This window comes from Schistocerca nitens, chromosome 8 (genome assembly GCF_023898315.1).
Source record: "Schistocerca nitens isolate TAMUIC-IGC-003100 chromosome 8, iqSchNite1.1, whole genome shotgun sequence".
Classification (NCBI taxonomy): Eukaryota; Metazoa; Arthropoda; class Insecta; order Orthoptera; family Acrididae; genus Schistocerca; species Schistocerca nitens.
This window is the reverse complement of record NC_064621.1, coordinates 293,267,104-293,283,490: the sequence shown is the minus strand read 5'-3', so window position 1 is coordinate 293,283,490 and position 16,387 is coordinate 293,267,104.

Below are 16,387 nucleotides of genomic sequence, written 5' to 3'. Positions count from 1 at the left end.
GACATGAGCATGACAACGACAACGAACCAAGCATATAAGGTGGGCACAGTGAACATTAACACCGCACGTTCGCTTGCAAAAATGCAACTTCTCCGGGACATGATTTACGCCACAGACGTTGATATTCTGATGATGCAGGAAACCTGCAATGCTGCTTTTCCCGACGTGCACGAATACAACACTTACCTAGCGCCGACTCCAGATGGAGGACGTGGCACAGCGATACTAGTCCGGGAAGGGATTCCGATGTGTGACCCCGATTACCTTCCTTCGGCTCGGGATTTGGCTATGACCGTGAACGGCATTCGTATCGTCAACATCTATGCACCCTCCGGATCTGACAATCGACAGGCGCGTGCACGATTCTACTCGGAGGAGATTGCCCCCCTATTCCATGGGAGGTATGACCACATCTTGGTAGGAGGGGATTTTAACTGTGTACTCACACCGAAGGATCAAACTCCTAATTTCAGTTCCTGCCACGCATTGAACACGATCTGCCGGGACATGGCCCTTATGGACACGTGGGAAAAGATCCATGGGCAGCGAGAGGGCTACACGTATTTTACTAGCCACTCGGCGAGCAGGCTGGATCGGATTTATGTTTCTGACGGATTAAGAGATCACGTGATGGCTGCTGAACGTTGGCCCACAGCTTTTACGGATCACCTTGCATATTTATGCACGTCAACCCTCCCACGGCAGCGGGTCTGGCGGAGTCGTAGTTCCTGGCAACTTAATTCCTCCTTATTGGTGGATCTCGAATGTCGCCAGCGGATCGAAGAAACATGGCAGACTTGCACTCGCCGTCTTCCGCTGCACCGTACGGTTCTTTCGTGGTGGCTGCAGTGTGCAAAACCGGCGATACCAAGAGCTCTCATAACGTATGGCAAGGAAAAAGCGAAATGGCTCCCAGATACACTTGATTATTACTACATGGTGCTCCACGACCTGTCCTCCAGGGCCCCATCGCCCGAGCGTCAAGCGGAAGTCCATCGCATTCAGGCCTGCATTTTATCGATCACGAGACGTCGACTGGAGGGACTTTCGATCCGTGCTCGGTGCTTGGACAACGTCGATGGAGAACGTATTGACATGCATCATGTGTCCAAGGGACATGCGCGTAATCACCGATCCCTAATCACGGTCCTCCATGATGACGATGGTCGACCCTCGACGTTACAACAGGCCATTGCTGCTGAGTTTCTGGAGCATTACCGCCTCCTTTTCACTGGGACGCCGACGGACAATCGGACAGGAGAAGAAATTTTGCGACAGATGCAAACGGAAGTGGATGGTCCGGATGCAGAGGCGCTATTGGAACACCTAACGGAAGATGACATCCGGGGCGCACTCGCGAAGGGTGCGGTGCATAAATGCCCTGGGCCAGATGGGTTGACACTCGAATTTTACCGCGCATTTGCGGATTTAATGATGTCCCAGTTGGTATTGATGTATAATGAGTTATTGAGCCCTGACACGGGCGTTCCGTCGCAGTTCATGGCGGGACTGCTTATACCAATTCCGAAATCGACAGCGAGTGTCAGCGCCCATCAATTTAGACCGCTCACGATGCTCAATACTGACTATAAGATCTTTGCGCGAATGTTGGCGGCGAGGCTCAAGACTGTAATATCCAAGACAATACCACCGGACCAGGCTTTTCTAGGGGTTCGGAGAAACATACATTCTACCCTCGGCGAATACCGTGACGTAATTTCCCTGACGGAAGTTTGTCGCATGCGAGCGGCGTTCGTATCGGTGGATTTTGATCGTGCCTTTGACAGGATCAACAATGATTTCCTTGACTCGACCATGCGACGCATGGCGATACCACAGGATTTTACTACCGTCATCATGCGCCTCCTTCGCGGCGCTTCTTCGACAGTGAGAGTCAATGGCAGGGAGGTAGGAACGATTCCTGTTTGCAGCTTAGTTAGGCAAGGATGTCCCTTGTCGATGATACTGTTTACAATAGCGCTCGAACCATTGCTGCAGACTCTTAGACGGACTCTAACAGGCGTCCGACTACGTACGAGCTCCTTCACGTGTCGTGCATATGCCGACGACTTGATGATACTCGTCCGATCGGACAACGAAGTAAGTCAGGTGGTTACCCTTCTTACTACGTACGGAGTAGCTGCGGGAAGCAGGGTCAACATGAATAAAACCAAGATCATGCACATCGGTCGAGGGCTGGACGCTCTGCGCAGTCCGTTTACGACGGTGGACATCTTGCGATGCTTAGGTGTCTTGTTCACCCGATCGCTACGGCAATCAGCGGCGGCGAGCTATCGACGTCTCCTCCAGAACTTCCGACTGCACATACGCAACAATTCACTTCGAACGCACGACCTGCTCCAAAGGGTGGACTACACTAATTTCACCTGGCCTCGCGACTGCCGCACTTGGCACAGGTACTGCCAATGCCACATGGTATTGCTCACAGATTAATGGCGGCCTTTGGATACTATGTCAGCCAAGGAATGTTGTTTAAGATCAAATACAAGACTTTAGCTCTCTCACACCATTCTGGAGGACTTAACCTCACGGATGTCCGGAACAAGGCTCTAGCTCTATACCTGCGAGCGACGCTACGAACTTGGAACCAACGGCAACACGCCATCACGTCGGCCATCCTGGATGTGCTTCTTCCCACGTCCTTTGAACCACCGGTGGCGGTAGGCATAATCTCGCCCTCGTTTTCTCACGTCGCGCGATTTTTTGTTGATTTTAGTTATGTTCAGTTACAGATACCTTCTACCAGAATCCCCCCTACCCGTGAGATATATCGATACTTGCGGCGTCATCATGGCAGCAATGTTGTCAAACTTAATTACCCAATACAAAACTGGCGACAGATTTGGCGAGCTGTCCATACACCTCTCCTCACCACAGCAGCGCGATCGTCATGGTATACATTAATCAACCGAAAGACAGTCAACCGCCAACGATTGTACGACATTCGCATGGTAGATTACCCGCTCTGCCTTATATGTGGCATGCAGGACACCGACGAACATTCTCTGCAGTGCGGTGAGGCAAAGGATGTTTGGCGGCTGACACAACGCATCATAGCCCTCCTCCGACGCACCGACGAATCCACGATCACGACGGACGCTTTATTTTTCCCTGACCCTGTCTTTTTCCCCTCACAAAAAACATCGGCAATCCGATGGATTGGAGGACACGCATCGCACTACGTGCTCTCGCGGACCTTGATATCGGGCATGGACTATCGGCATTATCTACTAGAACAACACGAAATCATCAGACGCCACTCTAAATATAAAACGCATTTTGCGAACTTTCTAGGCACCATGTTTCATAACCCCCCGAAGCGGTGGGGAGTCCAGGTTTACATTATTTCGAGGGATAGGATGTTACTCCCAGTGAAGTGACGAGGATGTCACTTCGACCCTATATTTATTTCCCTTCTTTTTTATATATGATTTTTCTTTTGGGACATTAAAATTAAACGAATAAATAAAATGCTATTGTTACTAAAAAAAATAAAAGAAAAGATGGAAGAGCACTTGCCCGCGAAAGGCAAAGGTCCCGAGTTCGAGTCTCGGTCGGGCACACAGTTTTAATCTGCCAGGAAGTTTCGATCAATCCATTATTTTGATTCAAATGACGAGTATTCCGACAGTCTTACGCACTTCCTTCCGAGCGGGAAGGCGTGTCGGTCCTCGGCGCCCTGCGGATCACTGTCGAGGTCCGGTGTGCTGGCTAGCCTGTGGATGGTTTTTAAGGCGGTTTTCCATCTGCCTCGGCGAATGCGGGCTGGTTCCCCTCATTCCGCCTAAGTTACAGTATGTCGGCGATTGCTGAGCAAATACTTTATCCACGTACGCGTACACCATAATTACTCTACCACGCAAACAATGGGGCTACACTCTTCTGGTGTGAGACGCTCTCCGAGACGGAGGGTTAATGGGGAGGGCTAGGGGGGAGGGGAGATGGGGGAGGGGGTCGCACCCTTGGGCTTTGGGGCCGAAACGTACAATAACCCTGGGTAGTGCGTGGGGCAGCAGTGGGTTTGGGGTGAGTGGACTGCTGTAGTCTGTTGTGGGGTTGTGAACCACTGGGGGCTACCCCGGGGATGACGCCTCTCCGTCGTTTCTAGGCCTCCGGTTCCATACAATACGATACAATACATGTAGCGCCTCACGACAAATAAAGCACGTGTTGGCAGACATAGTGAACACATTACCGATGCGTAGGTGACTATAGTGAAACTAAACAGAACTGTTCAGTGGCCAAGCAAATGACAAGGGAGGTGTGTGGTAAATCCCCAACGCTTAAGAAGAAAGGCAGTGAAAAGCGTCGGTTCCTCCCAAGGACGACAGAAGGAGAAAGTATCGCAAGGTTTGACCCATCGCTGTGTCTGATCTGATCATCTGACTAAAAACACTTGTAGTCTGTCCAGAATTATAGGACCTACGCGGCAGGCATGGGCAACTTGCCGCCAATACCACGCTACCTGCAGCTGCAGAAAATTCCTGAAGTTGCCAAAACAGTTACGCCACATAACACTTTTTGCTTGAAGTGGACTTCACTTGCAGCTAACTTGCTGTCCTGTGTGATCGTAGCGTCCTGTGACTTTCTGTGTGCTCGTTTTTACGGTTGTAGAGGTTGTTATAAGTGGAAAATTTCGACTTCGTTCCCCTGGCCAGGGGATTCCCATACAATGGCAGTCAAGAGAAGTAGTTTGCGCTTTATGTGCCTAGGGTACGTGGCAACTCTATTCTGTGCATCCACGTGTTCCTGCCGAAGTGTCAATCCTATGGTAATTTGGAAGACTACAGGCAGTAATTTTAGTACATTTGATCCACTTTTTTATTTTTTGCAGGGTGGTTTTCCCTGCTAAATGCATTATTTTAGAGCTAAAAGCCAGACACCTACCAGGAACATAATTTTTCATAAGCTTTTTTTTTTATCCTCGGCCATGCCTTCTTGGTGGAAAACTACAAATACGTATTCAGCGGCACCAAAAACAAGTGGAACAACTAAAAAAATTCTCTCAGACTTTTTCAGCAAGACTGCCAGAACTGATTTGTGAAAGGTAGCACATAATGAAGTGATTAAATAGATACTGAATTAGGCTCTCCTTCCGTGGCACTTTTGACGGACGTCATTCATGCACGAAGCGCATCAGCCGCTTATATTGTTGTGCACAGTGTTAGGCACAAACACAAAACAGCCTAGGGAACAGCTGACTGAGTCCGGGCCGCGCCGGCGTGTAAAGCACACACACAGTCGTTAGGCTTACCTTGTCGGATTCAATTAGTTAATTGCCGAATGGGCGCGTGCTTGCATTCGCGTTCGGATGTAGTCTGCCGGAAAGCTGCTCAAACTGCTTGCGGGAGTCGAGAGGCGAGAAACAAGCGGCCCAGCGGAACGTGATTAATTGTTAATTAGTGCGCGCGCACGAAGAAAAGTGTCGCGGAACAGCCAGCTAGCTATACGGGGCGCGCCGCATGCGGTGCGGTATTCGTGCGCAGGCAAGCGGCTGCGTCAGCGACCGCCCGCCGCGCTGAGCCGGGACGAGGGTTGGAGGCTCTAGGTACCGGTACTGCAGGTAGATTGGGTGACGTGGAAGGGGTTGGGAGGGCTGAGCGGGCGCTGCGAAATTAACGGCGGAGCGGGCAACCTGGCGGGCCCGCCGGCGGCTTCATATTATGTCGAGAGGGTGGAGACAAACAGGAGGCACCCAACAGTGCTGTCACCTCGGGGTAGCTGCAGTCGTGGACGCAGATACGTAAATACTGTGCAAAGATATCTACTTGCAGGCTCTTCTTAATACTCAATTCACACTAAGAGCCAACGGCCAGTCACGGAATGTAACGGAACGTGTCCGTCAAATAGTGCTGTGCTCACCGCGCAAGGAATGTTAGCATTGCGTCAGTCAGCTAAGTTCTCAGTGGGGATATATATATATATATATATATATATATATATATATATATATATATATATATATATATAGCGTGAGTCACCTAACGTTACCGCTGGATGTATTTCGTAAACCACATCAAATACTGACGAACCGATTCCACAGACCGAACGTGAGGAGAGGGGCTAGTGTAATTGTTTAATACAAACCATACGAAAATGCACGGAAGTATGTTTTTTAACACAAACCTAGGTTTTTTTAAATGGAACCACGTTAGTTTTGTTAGAACATCTGAACATATAAACAAATACGTAATCAGTGCCGTTTGTTGCGTTGTAAAATGTTAATTACATCCGGAGATATTGTAACCTAAAGTTGACGCTTGAGTACCACTCCTCCGCTGTTCGATCGTGTGTATCGGAGAGCACCGAATTACGTAGGGATCCAAAGGGAACGGTGATGGACCTTAGGTACAGAAGAGACTGGAACAGCACATTACGTCAACATGCTAACACCTTTTTATTGATGTTTTTCACTGACGCACATGTACATTACCATGAGGGGTGAGGTACATGTAGACACGTGGTTCCCATTTTCAATTACGGAGTGGAATAGAGTGTGTCCCGACATGTCAGGCCAATAGATGTTCAATGTGGTGGCCATCATTTGCTGCACACAATTGCAATCTCTGGCGTAATGAATGTCGTACACGCCGCAGTAAATCTGGTGTAATGTCGTCGCAGGCTGCCACAATACGTTGTTTCATATCAAAAAAATGGCTCTGAGCACTATGGGACTTAACATCTACAGTCATCAGTCCCCTAGAACTCAGAACTACTTAAACCTAACTAACCTAAGGACAGCACACAACACCCAGCCATCACGAGGCAGAGAAAATCTCTGACCCCGCCGGGAATCGAACCCGGGAACCCGGGCGTGGGAAGCGAGAACGCTACCGCACGACCACGAGATGCGGGCAGTTTCAAATCCTCTGGGGTTGTAGGCACATCACGGTACACATTCTCCTTTAACGTAGCCCACAGAAAGAAGTCCAGAGATGTAAGATCAGGGGAACGGGCTGGCCAATTTATGCGTCCTCCACGTCCTATGAAACGCCGGTCGAACATCCTGTCAAGAGTCAGCCTAGTGTTAATTGCGGAATGTGCAGGTGCACCATCATGCTGATACCACATACGTCGACGCGTTTCCAGTGGGACATTTTCGAGCACCGTTGGCAGATCATTCTGTAGAAACGCGATGTATGTTGCAGTGCTCTCCGATAGACACGATCGAACAGCGGAGGAGTGGTACTCAAGCGACAACTTTAGGTTACAATATCTTCGGATGTAATTAACGTTGTACAATGCAACACACGGCACTGATTACGTATTTGTTTATATGTTCGATAAGCTAACAAAACTAACGTGGTTCCATTTAAAAAAACTTAGGTTTGTGTTAAAAAACATTTTTTTATGGTTTGTGTTAAACAATTACACTAGCCCCTCTCCTCCCGTTCGGTCTGTGGAATCGGTTCGTCAGTATTTGATGTGGTTTACGAAATATATCCAGCGGTAACGTTAGGTGACTCACCCTGTATATGGGTGGGATACAGAGTGATGCTGCAACTGTTGTTAGAGGAAAGCCGGACAGGAGCAGAAATGAAGGTCTGAAGATACAGATATCTGTGCTTCCACGACCTAACGCAGCAAAATTTCGAAATAACTACGTTAATAGAAAAGAGATGCTAAAAATTAAACAATCTGGATCCCGAGTTCGAGTCTCCGTCCGGCACACAGTTTTAATCTGCCCGGAAGTTTCATATCAGCGCACACTCCGCTGCAGAGTGAAAATCTCATTCTGGAAACATCCCCCAGGTTGTGGCTAAGCCATGTCTCCGCAATATCCTTTCCTTCAGGAGTGCTAGTTCTGCTAGGTTCGCAGGAGAGCTTCTGTAAAGTTTGGAACGTAGGAGACGAGGTACTGGCAGAAGTAAAGCTGTGAGGGCGGGCCGTGAGTCGTGCATGGGTAGCTCAGTTGGTAGAGCACTTGCGCGCGAAAGACAAAGGTGCCGAGTTCGAGTCTTGGTCCGGCACACAGTTCTCATCTGCCAGGAGGTTTCAATCTGGATCTTTTCAACATGGAATCGTAGTGAAAACTATTATATCTGGTGCTGCGAACTAGCTTTGAATAAATCCTATGTTTGGAGCTAACAAGCTTACTGTTTGACACATAAGGTGCGAGACGTCGCTTAATTGTGTGCCCTGTGGTTTTCTTTTTTATTTTCCCCTGCCTGCAATAGATACACTGAGCTAGGAATACACAGACTGGTGCTCATATTGTTTGATAAAGTTATTATAATTTCTTCTACTGGTGTTACCTAATACCCAGTAAAGGTACAGAATTTCGGTTTATAGCTTTTGTTCATATCTGTGACATAATTTTTGTACTCACTGCTGTGATCATATTTTATTATCCTTGCTATGATGTTAACAGAAAGCTCAACAAACTCCGGGTTTGTTTTTTATGATGAATACTTGCCTTCCCCTAACCTTTATATTTCTCCCAGTTGAAAGCTGCCTTACAAGAAGAAGTGAAGAGGAACTTTCTACGTACGAACAGGCCATGGAGGGCCCAAGGATCCGAAGGCGTCACTCGATGTGTATATGGAGATGCACGTGGTCAGTGCCCCGCCTTTCCGGTCGTTGTAAGTTTTCGTGACTAGCGCGGCTGTTTCTTAATCAAGTTGTCCTCAACTGACCTCACAGAGGCTGAATGCACCCCACCTGCCAACAATGCTCGGCAGACCCGAACCGTTACCCGTACAAGTGGTGACCATGCCAGACAGCACTTAATTTCAGTGATCTGACGGTAAGTGATGTTACCACTACGGCCAGACCGTTAGCAACGAGGAAGCAAAGCCGGCCATATTTCTCTCCATTTCTATAGTTTCACGTGATGAAACTGGTTAATATTGCAACATCTAAAAGAAAAGAAAAAAGACGAGGCCACTTTTAGAGTGACTTATTAAGAATAGTATACCTAGAATGCGATTTTCACTCTGCAGTGGAGTGTGCGCCGATATGAAACTTCCTCGCAGATCAAAAATGTGTGCCGAACCGGGACTCGATTTCAGGACCTTTGCCTTTCGCAGGGCAGTGCACTAGCGACTTTTTTTAAAATTTTGTTTTTTAAGGAAAGTGGGTGAAACAGAAACCTTTACTATTCACAAAACCATAGTGCGTCCTTATAAATTATAACTTTCCTGGAAGGAACCTCGCTGCCGTCCAATAAATAATAACAATGAAATAACAACGAAGTGGGGCCACCTCCGGCACACTTAAAAAAGTGTTTATAGAAATTAAGACAAAAGTCGAAGAACAATTCTATTGCTAACCGTGTAAGTGTTAGTTCTTCCTGGATCGCATAGTCGTGTAATTTTCCTTAGCTGATCACTTTACTTGGTCGGTTTCACAACTACAGCACCGCCGCTCATCTTTGTGCACCCAGCACACCCCATGTACCGGCTGATCAAAAAGTCAGTATAAATTTGAAAACTTAATAAACCACGGAATAATGTAGATAGAGACGTAAAAATTGACACACATGTTTCGAATGAGATGGGGATTTATTAGAACAAAAAAAAAAAAAAAAGCTATTGCTAGACGCGTGAAAGATCTCTTGCGCGCGTCGTTTGGTGATGATCGTGTGCTCAGCCGCCACTTTCGTCATGCTTGGCATCGCAAGTCCCCAGACCTCAGTACGTGCGATTATTGGCTTTGGGGTTAACCGAAGTCGCAAGTGTATCGTGATCGACCGACATCTCTAGGGACGCTGAAAGACAACATCCGACGCCAATGCCTAACTATAGCTCCGGACATGCTTTACAGTGCTCGACTACAGCTATTGTTGAGGAATGATGGTGGACATATTGAGAATTTCCTGTAAAGAACATCATCTTTGCTTTGTCTTACTTTGTTATGCTAATTATTGCTATTCTGATCAGATGAAGCGCCATCTGTCGAGCAATTTTTGAACTTTTGTATTTTTTTTTTTTTTTTGTGGTTCCGATAAAACCCCATGTTATTCCAAGCATGTGTGTCAATTTGTACCCCTCTATCTACATTATTCCGTGATTTATTCAGTTTTCAAATTTATACTGACTTTTACATCAACCGGTATATGGCGGGTCCGCAAAAACCGTTCCTAGGAAATTGGCATACCAGTCCTCGTACTTTCGTAGCCGTAACAGTTTTGTGTGTCCATCTTGCAAGTATTGCCAGTAATCCATTACGTTCAGTAAGTTCAGACATGTGTCTCTATATACACTCCAGGAAATTGAAATAAGAACACCGTGAATTCATTGTCCCAGGAAGGGGAAACTTTATTGACACATTCCTGGGGTCAGATACATCACATGATCACACTGACAGAACCACAGACACATAGACACAGGCAACAGAGCATGCACAATGTCGGCACTAGTACAGTGTATATCCACCTTTCGCAGCAATGCAGGCTGCTATTCTCCCATGGAGACGATCGTAGAGATGCTGGATGTAGTCCTGTGGAACGGCTTGCCATGCCATTTCCACCTGGCGCCTCAGTTGGACCAGCGTTCGTGCTGGACGTGCAGACCGCGTGAGACGACGCTTCATCCAGTCCCAAACATGCTCAATGGGGGACAGATCCGGAGATCTTGCTGGCCAGGTTAGTTGACTTACACCTTCTAGAGCACGTTGGGTGGCACGGGATACATGCGGACGTGCATTGTCCTGTTGGAACAGCAAGTTCCCTTGCCGGTCTAGGAATGGTAGAACGATGGGTTCGATGACGGTTTGGATGTACCGTGCACTATTCAGTGTCCCCTCGACGATCACCAGTGGTGTACGGCCAGTGTAGGAGATCGCTCCCCACACCATGATGCCGGGTGTTGGCCCTGTGTGCCTCGGTCGTATGCAGTCCTGATTGTGGCGCTCACCTGCACGGCGCCAAACACGCATACGACCATCATTGGCACCAAGGCAGAAGCAACTCTCATCGCTGAAGGCGACACGTCTCCATTCGTCCCTCCATTCACGCCTGTCGCGACACCACTGGAGGCGGGCTGCACGATGTTGGGGCGTGAGCGGAAGACGGCCTAACGGTGTGCGGGACCGTAGCCCAGCTTCATGGAGACGGTTGCGAATGGTCCTCGCCGATACCCCAGGAGCATCAGTGTCCCTAATTTGCTGGGTAGTGGCGGTGCGGTCCCCTACGGCACTGCGTAGGATCCTACGGTCTTGGCGTGCATCCGTGCGTCGCTGCGGTCCGGTTCCAGGTCGACGGGCACGTGCACCTTCCGCCGACCACTGGCGACAACATCGATGTACTGTGGAGACCTCACGCCCCACGTGTTGAGCAATTCGGCGGTACGTCCACCCGGCCTTCCGCATGCCCACTATACGCCCTCGCTCAAAGTCCGTCAACTGCACATACGGTTCACGTCCACGCTGTCGCGGCATGCTACCAGTGTTAAAGACTGCGATGGAGCTCCGTATGCCACGGCAAACTGGCTGACACTGACGGCGGCGGTGCACAAATGCTGCGCAGCTAGCGCCATTTGACGGCCAACACCGCGGTTCCTGGTGTGTCCGCTGTGCCGTGCGTGTGATCATTGCTTGTACAGCCCTCTCGCAGTGTCCGGAGCAAGTATGGTGGGTCTGACACACCGGTGTCAATGTGTTCTTTTTTCCATTTCCAGGAGTGTATGTAATGGACCGTCATACATTTGATCCATGCCTCTGCGTTCTTCTTATGACGCTGAAAATATGTATCCTCTGGAAAAAAAATACTATGTCGGAAGATATTGCTGTATATACAGTGCACCGCATGAACGCTAGTATCTTCCTCACCAGGATCCAGGCAGCCAACGCCTCGCCGGAGACCAGCCGGTGGTCGTCCGTATCCAGCATGCCGCATTGCTGACACATGGGCGAAAATGGTTGAAATGGCTCTGAGCACTATGGGACTTAACATCTGAGGTCATCAGTCCTCTAGAACTTAGAACTACTTAAATCTAACTAACCTAAGATCATCACAAACATCCATGCCATAGGCAGGATTCGAACCTGCAACTGTAGCGGTCGCGCAGTTCCAGACTGAAGCGCCTAGAATCGCTCAGGCACTGCGGCCGTCGCACATGGGCGAATCCGGTAAATGTATTGCATACTTTTTGTCCTTCATTGGGTATTTCCGGTTCACTACAATGTACCATGCTTACCTGGCTTTTGTAGGTAGGTGGGGGTGGTGTACCGTGCGCCACACCACATGCCAATTAACGGCATGATGTTTCCGTTCCACTATGTTCCGGGCGATCTGTCGAACAAGCACATAGTACACGTACTTCGATGTCGGCTGTCGGGACGTCGGTAAACGCTCCCGAATGAAACTGTGTTCAACGATGAAAAAGAGGTGGAACACCTCCACGGCCACACCGGCATGATGGCCATCTCAAAAGGTCTCCTGCCATCTCTGCTTAAGGGTTAGTTTTAATGAATGGTCTCTGTTGGATTCCTTTCATGTTAATTTCTTAAATCTGTTGTCATTTACGGCATAAATTCCTCTTCTAAATTTACTGTGGTGTTTCTGACTATCTGGGAGGAGACTGAGCAGTGAAACGTGTTACTTTTACATTTAAACAAGAACGATCTGTCACACTACTACACTTTAAAAAACAGTTTATATGTAATTCATGTCACACAGTCTCATACGGAACGTACATCCGATTTCTTTTATATACTGTATATGATAAGATACTGTCATCCCCCTTCCCTTCTGTGTGAAAGAATGGATGAGCAAATGTATTTCTAGTTGCATACTTGATGGTAACAGACAAGGCTGTCTGCTAGAGAACAGTTGGACCAACGTCGGAACAGGTAGCTACGCTTTCTAGAAGCAAAGAGGTTTGTATTCTTAGTAAGGTCCTGTCCGTCCCTTGTCATGTTGGTATAGGGAGCTGCCTCTCTGGTCACTTCCGTTTGTATTTGTGAAGCACGCTCGGTAGGAGCCCAGCAGGTCAGTCTGTCCGTGGCGAGCGTCTGAAGTGGTAAGATCTCCGGCTAAGCGCGTCTCTGCTAAGTCCGTAGGACAATGGATTTCTTAAGTTCAGCCTAACTGAAAATTTAATCACCTTTATTTCAGGTTTAGCTCTAAAATATCTAATGTTATCTTAAATTGCAACGCAGTGTAATTCGCGTGTGAAGTTCAGAATATCTTCCGGTAGTTGCTTTGTCACTACTTTGTGAGTAAAGTGGAACCACGTGTTGATCAGTAACTCTGACTAAGATCATCAATCTTAAATGCGAATGTGCGTGAGATTATAACGTCTCGTCTTGACAATATTTTTCAATATAGCAACTTTTCTTTATGTTCAACCCACGTGGGGTGTACTTTGTAAGACCAGTACCACGTGTTTATACAATTGTTTGACCCATCAGGTTAGTAGTAAGACGGTAGTAACCAGTTCGAAGTTTTTCTTTTGTAAATTGCTTTTCGATCTAATTTATTTTAATTATCAAAATTATTGTGGAGTTACACTCTTCGTGTAAACCAAGTTGACCACGTGAAGCATGTGGTGTAATCATCAAAGTAGCCCTCAGTTATTCTATTCGGGAAGATTTCACAGAGAGTTAGTATGAATTTAGTATACCAGTGTGTGGTAATTACATGACGGACAGGATTGCGCTGCGAACGTAACTTCTTTGGGTGAAAATTGAATCGGTTGGTTGTGGTTAATTTCCTCTTGCATATGTTTCAACGTTCTTCGTGTGTTATTTTATGAATGCAGTGTTGTATGCAGTCTCCCAATCTTGGCTCCATATTTGATATGTTCCGCAAGATTACAATCTCACATTTTCACAATGCTAAATAAGACACCAGTTTAGTTATGAATCAAGTTTAATATGCTTAAATTTCAGTGATCAATGTTAAAATAAATTTCCAAATATAAACTGACTCACAGCTTTTAACCAACTTTTATGGTCTTGAATAGCAGCACCGCTTGTAGAACAAATTAAAGCAACAACATTACATTAATTAAAGTGAGGTGTCGCAGGATGTGGGTACTGCGAGGTTTGCGTACGTCTGGTTTAGATTAACCATTTATATGTGCTCATCTGGAGATAGCTTGATTTGAAAGTCGAATGAAGGGCAGTGGTTTGAAGGGCAGAGGGAAAAAAGTGCCAAAAAGAAAAAAAATCCTTAGGTCGTGTAGTTAGAGCAGTATCGGATGTCTTGCTGACTGCGACAGTTCATGCAAGGGTACGTTATGTTAATGGCGGGTATCACGCAAGAAGATACCGTGTCAGTGCATTGGTCGTCATAATAAAAGGAGTTGTTGCGGCAACGCAGTGTGTTGCCTTACGCCCTCTGCTGCGCCGTGTCGTCAGTGACTTGGCACAGCCTCGTCAGGCTGGTGCTGAACGGTGGCAGCTCACTGTTGGCTGGCGTCCCCTGCTACTGCATGGCGCAGTTCTGGGCATCTCTGCATGGTCAGCGTACTGCGCCGCTGTGTCATTGGGGAGCTGCAGGGCGTTCTCTCGCGCTGCCTCCACGACGGTTGTCGTCGCCGTTGATACAGTTGGGGCGGCGGTCGTCTTCTTTGCACCCTTCCCCTGCAGCTCTACTGGGGAGGCCGGCGGGGCAGTCACCCGAACGCCCTTCTACGAATTTGCAGGAGCGTTTGTAGGGGTTCGAACCCCTTCTGCGGCACAGAGGCCTTTGGTAAGGACTATATGCAGCTGCCTCAATGCCTCTTTCTTCTCTGCAGCCGTGGAGGCTTTGAAGGCACCCCTCTCTGCCACCATGACGGCTATGAGGGCTGCTGTGACTTCCTCCACGGCGGTGCTGATGTCGAGGCCGCTGATCTTGTCAGAGGTCTGGGCTACACCCAGAACGTCCGCCTCCAGGCGGTCGTCCCCACTCTTGGCGGGGGGAGCTGCCTCCGCACTGTCCCTCAGCTGAGCTGGGCAGTCTGCCCCCATCGTCGCCGCCGACGTCATCGTCTGTTCAGCTGCGTCGGTGCGGCCGCGACCGCCTCGCCGCCTTCGGCGCGACTGCGGCTTGAAAAAGCCGGGCAGCCGCCCCAGTTGGCGACGTGCAGGCCATCACACTGGACGCAAGTCGGCATAGCTTCTCTGACGCATCGTGCCGCGTTGCGGCATTACTTCGCGACATGGCCCTCGCCCTGACACTTGAAGCACTGGGGTTGGGTGTCCATGGCGGTCGGGAGAGCTTCTGTCGTAACTGGGAAGCCCAGGAGCTTCCGCAAACCGAAGATGTCGCCCTCGCCGTCAACTGTTTGCACGGTCACGGCATAGAGCGGAGATCTCTTCTTGTTCGTTCGGTTGCGCAACCTGGCGGTTGCGTTACCGAAACCGGCCCGAGAAGCCCTTCCCGGACCACTGCTTCGTCACATCTCCAACGCAACCCCCTTACGAGGGCCTTGGTCGTCCACTTTCTTCCACTGGAATGCGCCTTCTGATGCTACGACGGCGCGTCTACGATGTGGGCAGCCGCTGTATTTCTGATCGCACTGTGGTCGCCAGGTTTGCTGCAAGAATGCAGATCAGCGAGTCTGTGTCGACAGACTCGGAGACCACCTCGTTCTTGGTGCAATTCTTCATCAAGTCAAACAGCGCCGTTCACCCGTCTTTTCACTTGACGAGCAAAGGGCGAAAAGGCCGCGACTCGTCTTCTCGGGTCTTCCTTGCTTGGTTGGCAGACTGAGTCCCACTACTGAAGGCCCCCTCATTGCAGCAGGTTTCCTCTGCACGTTCTTCTTTCCCAAGCTGTGGGCCACAGAACACGACAATTTACTTTTCGCGGTACTCACGTACAGAACTGCTTCCGGAGCTCTCCTCAGCCGAGAAAGCGTAGCGCACAGTGGCAGCGATGCGCACACCTCGCTCGCTCAGGCTGAAGTACGATGAACATGCGCACATACATTAATGGTGGCGATATATGGCCGACACTGACCGGGTAAGATGCGATGTTGGTACTAGTTCTTCGGTGATCGTCCCTGTAAAAGAGTGATTCCTGTTGCGCCGCCGTTTGAGCATGGTATTAATATAAGTACTTGACACGCGCCTTCTCCTGCACGTTCAGTAAACCACCGCCCCTTTCTCGCGCTGGGAGGGTAAGCGTGTTGTACTGTGACTTAAAGAGCTGTCCCAGGCTTACATAGTACCCAAAAGCCGCCTGAATCCTCATAGTCATTGTGCACGTCAAGGGGAGAAGGTATGTCAGGTGGCAGATCATGGTAGCGAGATGAAGGTTGTCGAGTGACACTTGCTGCAACATATCCATCGACTGTAGGGTGTTTAGTCGTAGAGAGGTACGGACTCTGAGCAACAGAGTCTGCAGGCGCTCCCGTCATATCCTTATGAAAGGTGATACCCAAACATTGGGCGGTTTGCACTACAGGTATGGGTCCTTCCGTTCCTGGCTCTA